General features: G+C 42.8%; 1 protein-coding gene across 1 annotated transcript in view; it reads left to right on the top strand.

The window, feature by feature from the left end:
• Positions 1-13,733, top strand: part of CDH4 (cadherin 4) — a 428,425-nt gene that overhangs the window by 353,696 nt on the left and 60,996 nt on the right. The window lies entirely within an intron of this gene.

Genomic DNA, 13,733 nt, shown 5'->3' with positions numbered 1-13,733 from the left:
AACCTGTCTTGCATGTTATCTCTGAAAGTGGTTACCCAATCCATACTCAGTACACTTTGCATGTTTCCTGATGCCATCCTTGTGTCTCTTCCCAACTAGAAAAATGTCTTCCAGTGATTTTGGGTTTGTGTGGGGCTCTGCTCTTGGTACTCTTCTTTTTGGTGTTTCATGATGCACAGCTTTTCCATATGCAGAAGAAATTTCATTTTTACTGACGCAAGCATTCTCTGCCTGCCAGTGTAAGCTGTATAGTGAGATTCTCAGAGCTCTGCTTCCTCTAGTTGTGAGTGTAGCTCAAGGACAGAGCATTTGTATCTCTTATTTAAACAAAAATCAATGCAGCATCAGTGGTGGGATGGAGTGAGGGGACAAGGATTAATGAGTGTCAAGGGAAAGAACCCTGGAACTTAAGCCTTGATTTTATTCCCCTTTGGATTGTGCAGGTCATGGAGTGTCACCTGTTCAATGTAACTGGGGGGGCTCAGTGAACTAATTGGTGGGAAGGATCATCAGTTCATCAAGCAACGAGCCACAGAGAGCATGGCTCTGTGGCAAATAGGAAAGGAAGGACTTGCATAGTCTGAGGCTCAGAGGTTTTTATTCAGACAGTCCCCAGAGGTAACAAGTAGAGTGAAAACCATTTTAGGAGAGCCCAGTGTGCTGCATTTCTGAGAGAAGACACCTGAAACTGCTTTTGTTCTCCTTTCCTCTCCTTTCCTCCCTTGTGATGATGGCAGGGACGGAGTGAGCAGGAGTCCCCGCAAGTAGGAGGTGTATGGCTTTCCTGTCCCCCTAAACTCAGAGCTCTGAAACCTCCAGCACCTTTGAGATTTTCCCATGTCCATCAGCCCAGCAGCTTTTGGCCCCACTGCTGAGTGCTGTGCCAGCCTCCAGTCAAGAGCCATTGTCTGCCAGGTTGTTCTGCCTGTTTCATTTTCATGGCTGGGGCCACTTTTTTGCTTCAAGCGCAGCTTTGGGAGGAATCCCAAAGGCAGGTGCTGAGAGCAGATAAAAGCCCAGGCAGCAGCTTGGCAGCACGCAGGGAACCCCGGGGCAGCCAGTGGGACCACAGGGGGCTGGCACAGGTCTGGGGCTTCCCCTTGGCACCGTTTCAGAGAGAGCTGACCCAAGGGGAGACACTGTGTGCAACAGCTTCCCAAGGAGAAGGTCAAACGAGTGGAGAACTCTCCAGGTGTGAAGACAAGCAGCAGAGCTGGGGGAGCAGGAGGAGCACCAGCACCTGCTCCTTCCCACCTGACATGGCAGACTCTGCAAGCACAACCTAGGGCAGATTTGACCTTTCCCTCCTGTTTTTATTTAGAAGTTAGCTGAATCTTAAGCAGGGAGATTATCCCAAGCAGTGCTGGAGCCTGGGGCAGGCTTGCAGTCAAGGAGGAGAAACAAGTGCTGGAGAGATTGCTGGCAGCCCTCAGGGGGACAGTGGCAGAGTACTCAGAGGAGAAATAGGAATCCTGACAGGAAAATGCTGATTTTATGGAAATGAAAGAGCTGTTATTGCCCCCTTGACATCAGTGGGGACCAGCATTTTAATGTAGGGCTTTACGGGTAGAGAAAGGTCGTCATTGATAGTAATTTCAGAAAGGCAGATTGGGGTAACTTGGTGAGAGAGAGGTTTTAATCACAGAAAATCAGGTGAAAAAAGAGGTAGGTGATAATTAGGGGGAAAGGATAAGGCAGAATTGTCATCTTTTTTCAGGTTTCTCTCATTGCATCTGAAGTATTTTAAAAACTTGCTGGGGAACCTTGTGCTTCATGATAGTTCCCCTGTGCAGAGTCAGGGAAATTAAGGCTGGCACGTTGTATATGGAAATATGGTGTTGAGTGTCCCAAACTGAGTGCAAGGCTGGGCAAGGGACACTTGGATTGAGGCAAAACAACCAGCTCTGGGCACAGTCCTGGAGCTGCCCTGAAGCTATGGGACATGCTTATTCCCAGCTCTCTCTGCTATTGTCAGGATTACATCTGTAACTGGCAAAACTTTTTGGGTTATTAACAACAAATTATATTGCATCTAAATTGAAAAATGTGTTTAAACATGTTGCTGTACCACAGATTGGTTTTTTGTTTCTGTTTGTTTTTCCTAAAATCTTGAGAAATCCATTAGAGGAGTAAATTTGGGGTTGCTGCTGACATTTTCTTGTCGTTAGGAGAAGGAGCCGAAGAGCAGTATTTGGAATGCAGATTTGTGTAAATTAAAATGTTAACAAATCTGACCTATTCAGCTGAAACTTCTACAACCAAGATAAATTCCCTGGATACCAGTTATTTCTCCAAAAGCTTATTGACACATTTATCAGTGCCTGAGACACGATTACGTTAAGCTGTTGTGATACAGAAGCACATTTTCAGTCTCCACTGGACTCTTCTCCCTTCCTTTTGCAATGCAAAGCAGGTGTGAAAATATCTGCCAGAGCTATTCCATATCTGAGAGACAGGTCCATGTTCCAGATCCAGCATTTGTCTTTCAGAAGGGAGAAAAGTCACTTCAGAACTGGTTTTCTAGTTCAGCATTTTTGTTACATGCTCATTAAGTGTGATGTCCTGATGTTCTCAGCTTCTCCACTTAAATATTGTTTCTTTGCTGGTTTCCATCACCTTCAAGCCATGAAAGAACAAACTGGATGAAGTGTTCCAGCTTGTTTTGTGTCTTGAGAAGTGTTTTGTTAACTTGCAAGAAACCTATTTTAAGACAAAGTCATGTATTTTTGCTGCTGTTTCGAAACCGTCATTTCCACAAACCAAGGAGGAAATTAAAAACTCAGCCTCTCCAATTGTGCTGGTCTCTTCTAAATGTGTCTGACACTGAAGATAGCACAATCAAAAGCCAAAGTATTGAAATTATGATGGTTTTAAAGTTATCTTACCTGGTTCCCATTAATCTGGAAGTAAATATGGTTACAATGCTCTGTGTCCATTCATGCATTATGACTACCTTAATTGAATGGATTCCTAAGGAAGATAAAGATAATTGGACTGCACTTCATAAAAATTATTAAAGGAGGACAGTTTAGCAACAGCCTGGTATAAGCCTGGATGCCTAAAGGTGAGAAATGCCAAAGATGGAACAAAGCAACACCTACTCCTTGAACTGAGAGGGAAAATGAGAGGGATTTAGAGGTTCAAAAGTACATTCAGACAGCCAGACTTTGATGGGAAGGTTAGAAGGAGAGTCTTGCTGTAATGCAGGAAAACTTCAGGACAGCAGAGGAAATCTGTAGCTGATTTAATGAAATTAGAAGGGAAAGATCATATGGCAGTGGGAGAATAAAATGTGTGGATTAATAAGGAAGGTTGTGAATGTATGAGATGAACAGGTTGTGGCAAAGTTCAGGAGTAGGGAGGGACAGTGGTAGCTGATTTAATTTATGGCAGGCTGCTCCAGAAATGGGTGGCACTACAGGAGATGTTGCTCAACCGATGGTTTCATTTGGCAGCTCATCTGAATTACACATTTTGGGGTTTTTTTCCCAGTGAGAAGAAAATTACAGGAGGTAAGAAAGGGTCAGCCGTTCCCAGTAGGGTCTCAGAAATAGACAGATCGTTCATATTTTTGTTTTCCATTCTGAAAAGTAACATTTCTCCTTATAACCTTGCAAAAGGAACCAGCTCTGTTCCATGTGTTGCTCTGTTCTCTGCGCTGCTGCTCAGCCCAGTGTCCCAGGTGGGATCAACCCCAGACTGTCAGTCTGATGGTGCTCCTGGTGCAGTAATTCAACTCCATCACCAATTTTGATTTCTCTGGTGGCAGAATATCTGTCTCAGTAGCACAGTAAACCTGCACTGGGGGTATAGTGTAGGCAATATCATCCTCTGAAGAGCTTTCCCTAAATATTTTATGAACACGGACTTTGAGCAAGCAGGAGGGAAAAAGAAAAAAAAGGAATGAGAGAAAAGGAGGTGGTTGATCCCACACTCTGCTGGCAGGCCAATAAATGTGAGACATCTCAGACGTCTTCCAGGCTTATTTGAGATAATAAGTATTTCGGCTCTGCGGTGCTTGTAGTGTAATGTTGCTAACTTTTTGAGATGTCCTTTAGGATAGAGTCCCTTCCCGGCACATTCATCTGGTGCAGGAGAAATGAAGACAGTCAGCAGCTCTGAGTTGCTTCTTCCAAATTTCTGTGTGTTTGTATTTCTTTTAAAAGTGATTGGATCTCTGCTGCTGCAAATGCTTTTAAAAATACATGAAATCCGATTCTATGATTACTGCACTTGGCTTTCTGAAAGTGTGATGTTGCTAGTCCTTCTCAAGTGAGTGAAAGATAAAAGGGAGAGCCTGCCAACAACTGAGTTAGAGGTTTATTTTATTTATGAATGAAATGGCAGGATTTTTATGGGAAAGAGGAGAAGTTCTTCTTATTAGCAGAGACAGTTGATTTCTTTTCCAGCACTCTGGTTTTGGTGCAACTAGACATTTCTGATAAATCAGAAATGCGAAATGTTATGTTAAAAAAAACCCCACAACCATACACTGTTCCTCCAAACACTGAGTGGGGATTGGTTTTTATCACCTGCAGTAACTATTTTGGGTATATTTGTCTCCAGGTCATTGCAATAGCTTTTCAGAACCTTCTTATTCCTTCATTCAGGTGTCACCTGGAAGTAAACAAGACACTGCACTGGTGATAGGAACTAATTTAGCCATTGAGACTGCTGTAAATATTCCCATAGAGAGAAATCCACTAGTTTGAGATTACCCAAATACAGTGGGTTTAATCTGGGTTTGTCTCTTCCAGCCAGACAATACTCCAAGTGTAACCAACAGGTAACTCAGGCTGAGTCTGGCTTTCTCTACCAGGAAACTTTCCTCTGGCAGGATAGTCCAGCACCTTTTGATCCTTTTTCCCACCCCTGGAATACAACTAAAGGAATTTATTCTGTTCTAAGTTACCATTGCCAGTGTTAATTATTTCCCTTCACTGCATATCAATGGGATATTCTGCAAAGCTGCACCTCCTCCTCCAAGCAGGGCTGGAGGAACATCTGCTGCAACATGAGGCTGAAGGATCCCACACAATATGAGTGATACATGAGTTTACCTGGGCAGATTATCAGTAGTGTATGTGTACTGACAAAACACAAATGAGGCAAAGTGACATCTGAATGGCTTGACTGCATCCTGAGAGTTTCTGTTCCCATTTTCCTCACTCAGATTAGCCATCTCCAAGGAGCACTGAGGAGTAATGCAGGATTGGTGCAAGTATGTCACCTTCTGACAAGCACAATCAAGCATCCACTGTGTTTGCTATTTGTACCTATTACAGGCGTTCTGTAAAGTGAGAGGGATTCTGGTTTTCATGTTCTTCTCATTACTTTTTCCAGAGAAGAACTAAAACAAGGTTGTTAGATTCTGCTGAGCCACGAGTATCTTGCTTCTAAAGATGAACTTCCTGTATCACTGCATTAAAACATGTGCAGAAAAATGGCTCCACAGCTGAACTCAAAGGAGGAGAACAAGAGTGAGGGATTAGTAGTTATTTTGCTAGTGAGGCACATCCATTTCTATGAGTTTGGACCATGAGCCCCTGCATTTAGCTTCCAGACTCACAGGCTCCCAAAGTGTTTTCCAGTGACTGAGATGATAAAGGACTGTAACAGACTTCCAGGGGTAAGTGGCTTTTCCACTTCTCACAGCATTCAAATAGTGATTGGGAGTCTTTGTGGGACGTGTCTTCAAGCCAGACATACATCACCAGAGTCTTACCAGGGATAAGCAGGTAAAGTCCTTTAGCACCATCTGTCAGGCTGTGTTTTGTCCCTGCCAGCCTTGGCCCTGCTGTGGGGGACAGTTTCCCTCTGCTGCTGAGGAGCAGTTTGCCTGGTGCTGTCACAGGGAGGGCTCTGCCCTCAATGCCTGCCTGGCTGTCACGTGCCATCCAGGGATTTGTGGAGCACAGAGTCACTCAGAGGGATGAAAGCCACTCTGTCCACATCATTTATCACTGAATCCTCTGTTATCCCTGATACCTTGTAATTTTTCAGGGCCATGTAACGAAAATGTAAATACTGAAGCTTTATGTATTAATATGCCTGAAATCATTACTTAAAGATAAAACTGGTTAAATTATTCAGTTATAAAATTATCCCATTTCCACAGCAGCATATCCTGTCAAAGGAAGAGCTGATTAGCCATAAGCTGAATTTAGCCAGTAGATTTATGCTGGATTCTGGTTTATGTTTCTACTTTGTACATGGGACTGATTTGAGTTTGCTCCATCCTTCCAGCATGCATTTCATTTTCTCATTACAGACAAGAATGACCTTTTTCAGCAAATTGTGGTGAGGAGCACTACCACTCATCAGGGAAAAAGATTCATTTTATTAACCCTGTTTAGTGCCTTTGGAAGTGTGTTGTGCACTCAGTGGAGGGCAACTTGAAGTAATTTGAGATACCAGAAGTTAGGAGATGGGAAGGGCTTGAGTTTGCTCTGAGCACTGTTGGTCCAGCACTGCTTAATGGATTCTTCATAGCCCTTGTTGCAGGATGGGAAAGATGTGAGCAAAGCCTTATCATAGAAATCACGCCATTTGTTTTAATTAAGAAGGGAATAGTGATGGTGCTGAAGCCTTCCTACAGTTCCTGGAAGGAATATGTCTCTCTGTGTGAGTCTCTCAAAGAGCAGTGGCTGTGTGTCTTTCTGGTGGGCATTTCTACAATGATCTGTACCTTTTGGTCTTCTGCATGATTGCTGCAATTCTCCAAATGTGAAACTGCCAATCAGTTTTAGAGCTCCTGTACATGGAAAGTGGTTTCTGATTAATTTTCCTTTAAAAAAGTCTGATAGGTAGATAGACTAGTGAGACTGATAGAGGAAGGGCACTGAGCCATGGGCCTTGGAAGAAAATAGCATGATTATGTGTTTTACTGAGAAAAAAATAGTATGTAGGGATGATAGGAGAAACTTTTAAAGAATAAAAGAGCTTTCCAAAGAAAGAGGCTGGTAAATAGCTGGAAACCTGTGGGAGTCCTGTGAGTAGACAGCAAAACAACCATGGTATTTACCTTCTCAAAAAATTGGCCAACAAGATGATCAGGATAGACATGGAATGGGATGGAGACCAACTGGTCTATGTTGGCAGTTTGACTGTAAGTTTGTGTGAGCTCAGCCTGGCTGTGTGATCTGCATGGCTTGCACCCATCCTGGCCCTGTCCTGTCCTAGGGCATTTCATTCCCCATCTGATTGTTTTCAATGAAAAGACACAAACAGAGCAATGGGGCTGCTTTTATTGGTCTGGTTGTTCTGGGCAGTTTTTCAGCTCCAGTCCCAGTGCACTGTGTGTCCTTTCTGAAGATGCAGAGCACAGAAGGATCCTCTTAGCACCAAACAGAGAGAACTGGGTTGTAAATGAAAACCTGCAGCCAGTTTATGTCTCCCATGGAGATGATCCCATGGAGAGTGAGTCCTACCCAGGCTAAAACAAAGATTTTCCTTTCACTCATGCAGTCCATATGACACTATTTGCTGCCTGCTAGAGAACCTCCATTTGGGGGTTTTAAATTCTTTTTCCCATTTGGCTTAGACTCTCTTTATACACTTGGCTTCCTTTAAGTCTTGTGAGCATTTAGATGCCAGAGCCTCTGGAGGAGATTGTACTGATTCACATGTGGAACTGTAATGACTTCTTATTCATATTAGGGTGAGCTATTGAGGAGATGTTACCAAATTGAAAAGCTGTATGATTTGGGGTTGAACTACTCAGATAAAACAAAGCTTTGAGTTTAATTGGATCCAATTATAGTGTGAGCAAGAACAGGACTGATACCCCACCTAATCAGTTCCCTTTTTTTAAATATGGAAATCTTCAGAGCCTCTACTGTAAGAAAATTCCACATATACTAATAGCCTATAGGCCCTTTTCTTTCTTCACACTCATTTTAATATGTTCAGAGAGTTCTGGTACAGTCTGGTTGCACTTGTTTCAAGTTGCTCCTGAAATCCCACCTCTGACTACAGTGGGGTTGGTTTATACATTATTCAATGGTAAAATCCCAGCTGAACAGGGAGGAGGAAAAAAAGTTAAGTATTGGAGTGGAAAGCTCACCAGGTCCTTAGCATAATCTCTCTGGTTCAGACCTGCATTGCTTTTTCTATTTGAGCTTTTCATACAGTGGAGAAGAGTGTATCTTCCAATTTTAGATAGAAGTCTACCTGCTCAGCTCAGGCAGATTTAAAGTTTTTCTTCTGGTACATCACACACTTTCCAACAGCCCCTTCCCCTCTCTTAAGGGATTATTGTCTAAATCTGCACCAGGTCAAGTGAAATAATTAAACACAAGCTGCCTCCACTAATTAACTTATCCACAGACCATTGTCTGTTATTAGCATTTTAAAGAGAGCTTTTGTTAACTCTTTCTTCCTAGACCTCGTACTATTTTTTCATAGCAGAGCTCATTCCTATGGCCACATTTCTTACTTGAGTATTATCATGGACACATTTACTCCAGCATGAGTGAGTCTACAGGATGTTTACAGGATGAGTTATCCAGCCTGCAGCAGTGACTTTTCTTAACTGAAAGGAATGTGACTGTCAGAAGACCAAATGCAGAATCTTGTATTCTGAAACAGTCTTAAAATAGAAAGTTGTCAGTGTAAACAATGGAAAGGCTGTTGCATGCTTTGTAAAATATTATTTAAATATATCTAGTACATCTCATCTGGAACAGTGTTAGGATCATGGAGTATGTAGTTGCTGAGGATTTAATACTTCCAAAAAGACACAAAGGTGTGCACAGAGACTAAAATGTGGGAGTTTGTTTTTCTGCACCATGAATTCTGTCTATTTTCTTGAGTTCTGTACTAATTAGTATCGAGAAAAGTGGCTCTTTGAAGGGCAGAACTCTTCTTGTTAGACATTTCTGAGCATTGCTGGAATAATCACATCAGGCACTGAGATTTGGGCTGTTCTCCATTCACTGCAGGTTGAGAGAGTGCCTTGTGGATAAGGCCAGCAAGGTGTCATGTGCAGGCAGGACTGAACTCTTGCTTTTTCCCAGAATTGCACATTAAAGCATCTGTGAACTTGTAGCAGCAGAGCCAGAGCAGTGAAGGAGTTTGTTCTTTTGTCATGGTAACCTCACCATTTTTTCTCCTAATTTTTAGGCTAAATATTTTCCTTTCATTGTTGTTCTGTTATTCCAGTTTTTAAAAGATTGTGGGGATTTCATGTAAGAAATCCTCATTAAGTAGAGTACATGTCAGCACAATCATGTTTTATTCAAGCTATTCATTTTTTGCACTAAAAATGCTTTCTGTTCCAAATGCCTTTCTAGAAAAATAAATGTAGTTTTCAGTTAAAGTAAACAGGTCACTTACTGAGTGACCTCAAATCTTAAGGCTCAAATTTAGAAGAGGAACTAATTGCATAAAAATGCGGTGACTCATGTTATCCAGACGTTCAATAAGTTGGTCTTTCCAGTCTTATTCATACAGCTCTCTGAAAAAGAAATAGATTGTAGTTTTATATTCATACCAACATGGAATTCCTCTCAGTTTATGAGGAAGGATCTTGTTTTAATGTTTAAAGGTTTGGGCAGATGCTCAAACAGGGATAAACTGGCCAGACTGATTTCTGCTGCCTGAGGATGGGAATCAGGGTTTGTAAGTCAACAGCAAGTGACTCTTGCAGAACTGGAAAGCCTTTCTGGTCAGTATCTGCTGTTCTAAAGGGAGGGTTTGATGCCACCCAAGCATGTAAATGCCAAGTAAAATGCCTACTTAGGAAGCACGGTGGTCACTTTCTGAAGGTGAATTTCAGAGTGGTCAGAAGAGATGCATCTTTCTCTCCTGAACTCTGTGCAAACCCTGTGGTTTGCTGGCAGCAGGGGGCAGCTGGCTCAGCTGGAGAGATCTGCTGTGTTTGAAACACACTTCCCTATACTGTATGTGTTTTGCTTACAGGGGAGCTTGTACTGATGTGAAGTAGGAGATGAGAGGCTACTCCATGCATTATTCATTCTGGAAGTGGTTTGTTTTGGAGATGGGTCTGTTTCTGCAATTATTTTAGCCATTAAACTTCAGCCCTGAAAATGCTTTCATCTTGGCTGATTCTATCTTTTTGTGGCCATGGCAATGCAGAGGAGTATGATGGGAAATAAGTTATTAGATTTGTAAATTATGTGCATTTCCCCCCCCCCACCCTCCACTTAATGCTTGATATCAGAAGACTTGATGGTTGACAGAGAAGGTGATGAACAGTATTTGCTTGTAAATCAGCAGCTAGATGTGGTTTGGAAGAAAGAATATTTGAGCATAGAGAGAAAATTTGCACTATCAGAACATCTGCCCTGTGGATGAGCAGCAGAGCAGCTCCCACCAGTGGGTGTGGGAGAGGCACTGGACACCTCTGTGGCTCCTGACAGAGCAAAACAGAAGGGTAGGAAGCCCACCTGCAGCTCCTTTGGCCATGGCCATATTCCTAAGAATCCGTAAGTAGAAAGCTGGAGAATCTTTCAGCTCTATCCATCGGAGTAGAAATTGAAGCATCAGCAATCATTTATGTAGATGATCCTGATTAGGCAGGAAATTCCTCACAAGAGTTTTCCATCCCCAGATTAGGACAAAATAATGAATTGTTAAAATTGTAATTACCAGTCATAAAAAAAAATTATCCTGGAGAGAATCAGCGTTTTTGTTTTAATAGCTGCAAAAATGTCGTATTGATATTGGTCTTTTGAAATGATGTTTGACATTTTAAAAGATCAATTTTTGTCAAAGTTAGCCCAAACCATTAAAACCATTTTAAAAGGGACTCTTTTGCAATGTAAATTCCAAGTGAGGGAAAGGTTTCAAGTGCCTGTCCTGGAGAGCAGTTTCACTCTTCGTGTCTTCTGATGAAAACCCACTTTGTCATAATATTCTCCACCAGTTTTCATCCTCAGGCCCCTTCAGCTCTCTATATGGTCTCTGCCACTACTGTCATCCAACCATATCAAAATGGGTATTTAGGGATGTTCTTCTGAAAACTAATTCCACTGTTTGCAATAAAGGCTGTTAATGTAACTCAGAGTGACCATTGCCTGCAGTATCAGCATCTTCAAAGGCTGACTGACACATTTGAGAAATGGATTTTGCTTTACTCTGCTGACCCCAGATGCTGTACCAGGGCAGTTCAGAGAGGGGCACACTCACAGTGCTTTCCATACAACTTCCATAAGAAATAAGGAAGGCTAAACTTCAGGCTTCATAACCAGATGTGCAGGGGAGCATTCAAGGAAAACGCATCAAAACGTCTTGCAAAAACTCATTTAAAGTTACATAAATTATTGTTTGCTTTTTCACATGCAGTTATTTTGAAATCTAACCGGCTGTATCTGTTTGAAGTGGCCCTAAATAAATACATCATTACATAAAAACAACATTTGTTTGGGGATTTTTTCCCAATAAGGTCCAGGCCGTGTTTGCTTCGCAGTGTTGCACAGACTGTGAGAAGGAGGTGTTTGAATTTCAATAGGACATTTTGACACAGAAAATCCCATTCTTAGTTTGTTTGGAGTTTCTAAATCATATGGTGACAAATACCTTAAAAGAAGACACAGTAAATAACACGCCACAATTTTTTTTTGTGGAGAAGTCTGAATGCAAGCAGAGAGTCCAAGGTGGTGATCACATTTCATTTCACGTTTTTCACCCCGTTTTGGCACACCGAGCCAGCGTCTGGAGCGCCCTGATGCACCGAGCAGGCGTGTCGCTGACAGGCTTCCCAGCAGCACGTTGGTTTGCTGCTTGCTGGGAGAGCTGTGTGGATGCTATTCCAGGAGAGCACTTTGTCACGATCTGCGGGGATAGCGCTGCTGTCACCCCACAGCGCGCAGTTACCTGGTAAAGGTGGCACTCACCGTAGCCCTGCCTTGGTTCCATGTCATGTAACTCCAGTCCACGAAGTTCAACCTGGTGTTCCAAAGTCTTTAAGCACCACTGAAGTGTTCTCCGGTGGGTCTCCGGTTTTCTAAATGAGAAAATAAATGAAGTGACTCAAGGCACGGAGAGGTTCGTCTGTGCCGTTTCAGTTCCAAACCGGAATAAAACATGAAAGAATAATCTGAAAGACGTGAAGGTTTTTGTTGAAGAAATAATCAGAGAGTCGCTTATCAGAATCAGGAAACCTGCTTTATCCTTTGTTGCATTATAAATAAGAATTATATTTGTTCTTCAGAAACAAGCCTGAAGTACACTGCAAGACATTATTGTGAGTGACGCACGGGGAGCAACTGAATAAATACTGCCTGTCTGCCCCATTAGGTGGTTTTGTTTCTTACATTTCTCTGACTCCATTACCAGGAATGAATTGTTTTTATCATTTCAGAGGTGCAATGTGAGCCATTACTGGGTTGCTCGTGACTGGGTCTGAATTGAAAGCTGACCAAAGGGAGGGTGCTGACTGCCAGGCAAGGAGCGTGGTGGTGGGGAGGAGGCAGGGGCTGAGGTCTCCAGCTGCTCAGTGTCCAGGTGGGCTCTCCCACTGTGAGGGAGCACCATAAGCCAGGACAGACCATGATGGTGAGAAGGAAGGGAGAAGTAACAGGGAGAAGCAGATTTGGAAAGAATAGACGTTGTAGGGATAGAACGTTAAGGAGGGTGGCACAAAGGAGTCTCTGAGTTACTGTTTTTATCCTTTCTCCACTCTTGTTGTAAACTCTGGCCATCAGCTCTGGATTCAAAGGGTTATTGAGAATGCCATTCTAGATGGAACAACCCACACAGAGCAGCATCCTCTCATGATCCAGGCATCTGTCAGAGCTTCAGGCACGAGCTCTTGGAGCTGCGCGTGTGCTGGTTATGTCTCGCGCTAGGTGATTAGATGTAAAATTACACAGTATCATCCAAACTTGGAACATAAAACCACTGCCATGCTCTGTCTTGACTGTTCATAATGTTTCTTGGCAGAAGTTGTTGCAGACACCAGCTTTCAATCCTTCCAAATTAAATGTCAGTTGATGGCAGAGCCGTCGTCAGCGGGAGCGTCCTGCTCATCCCGCTTCCCCCGGCGCTGGGAGCGGCTCTGCACCTCCTCCGCTGGCTGATGAGCAGCTCAGCTGGGAGCAGTTTCGAAGGAGATCTTTGACTTTCTTTGGCTTCCCAAAGGAATTCATAATTATTTCCTCCTTTATCATAGAGTGCAGCTGGAGGCTTCAGCTCCATTAGAACTGCCCTGGTAATTTCACAGTGTGAAATTTACAGCAAACTGGGGACATTAACGTTAAATAAATTTATGCAACAGCAACCCTCACCCAAGTCATTAAAAGTGTGTGCAGTTTTTAATGGATGCTTCAGCATGGCATTTGATAAGTTTGTTCGCCTCTTTTCCCAGTCTGCTAAGTATACATCCCCACACATTTTTCTGCCAGAGGTATCGGTAAAAGCTGGCTATGGCCTCGGCTGTCACCTCCTTGCAAACACTTTAAACATGGCTGTAATCCCAACTGCAGTGGAGTGAAGAGAGGTTGTCACCAAGAGAGGATTTGTGTGTCTATGTGCGAGTGTGGGTCTGTGTGCGACTCAAATAATCCAATTGAACTATGTAGTGATTCTGAATTATGTCTGTTTGAAAAGACAGGATATCATAAAGACTGCTAATATGGTGGAAAATTATATTAAGCTGAGACAAGACAAAGTTGATTATGTGCTAGACTAGTGCAGATGTGTCTGGCATTAGTCGTTTATGCATATTGATTGATCTTAAATATAGCAGAGCAGAGGATGGGATGGTGTTT

This window comes from Pithys albifrons, chromosome 18 (assembly GCF_047495875.1).
Source record: "Pithys albifrons albifrons isolate INPA30051 chromosome 18, PitAlb_v1, whole genome shotgun sequence".
Classification (NCBI taxonomy): Eukaryota; Metazoa; Chordata; class Aves; order Passeriformes; family Thamnophilidae; genus Pithys; species Pithys albifrons.
This window is presented reverse-complemented; position numbering and strand designations above follow the sequence as displayed.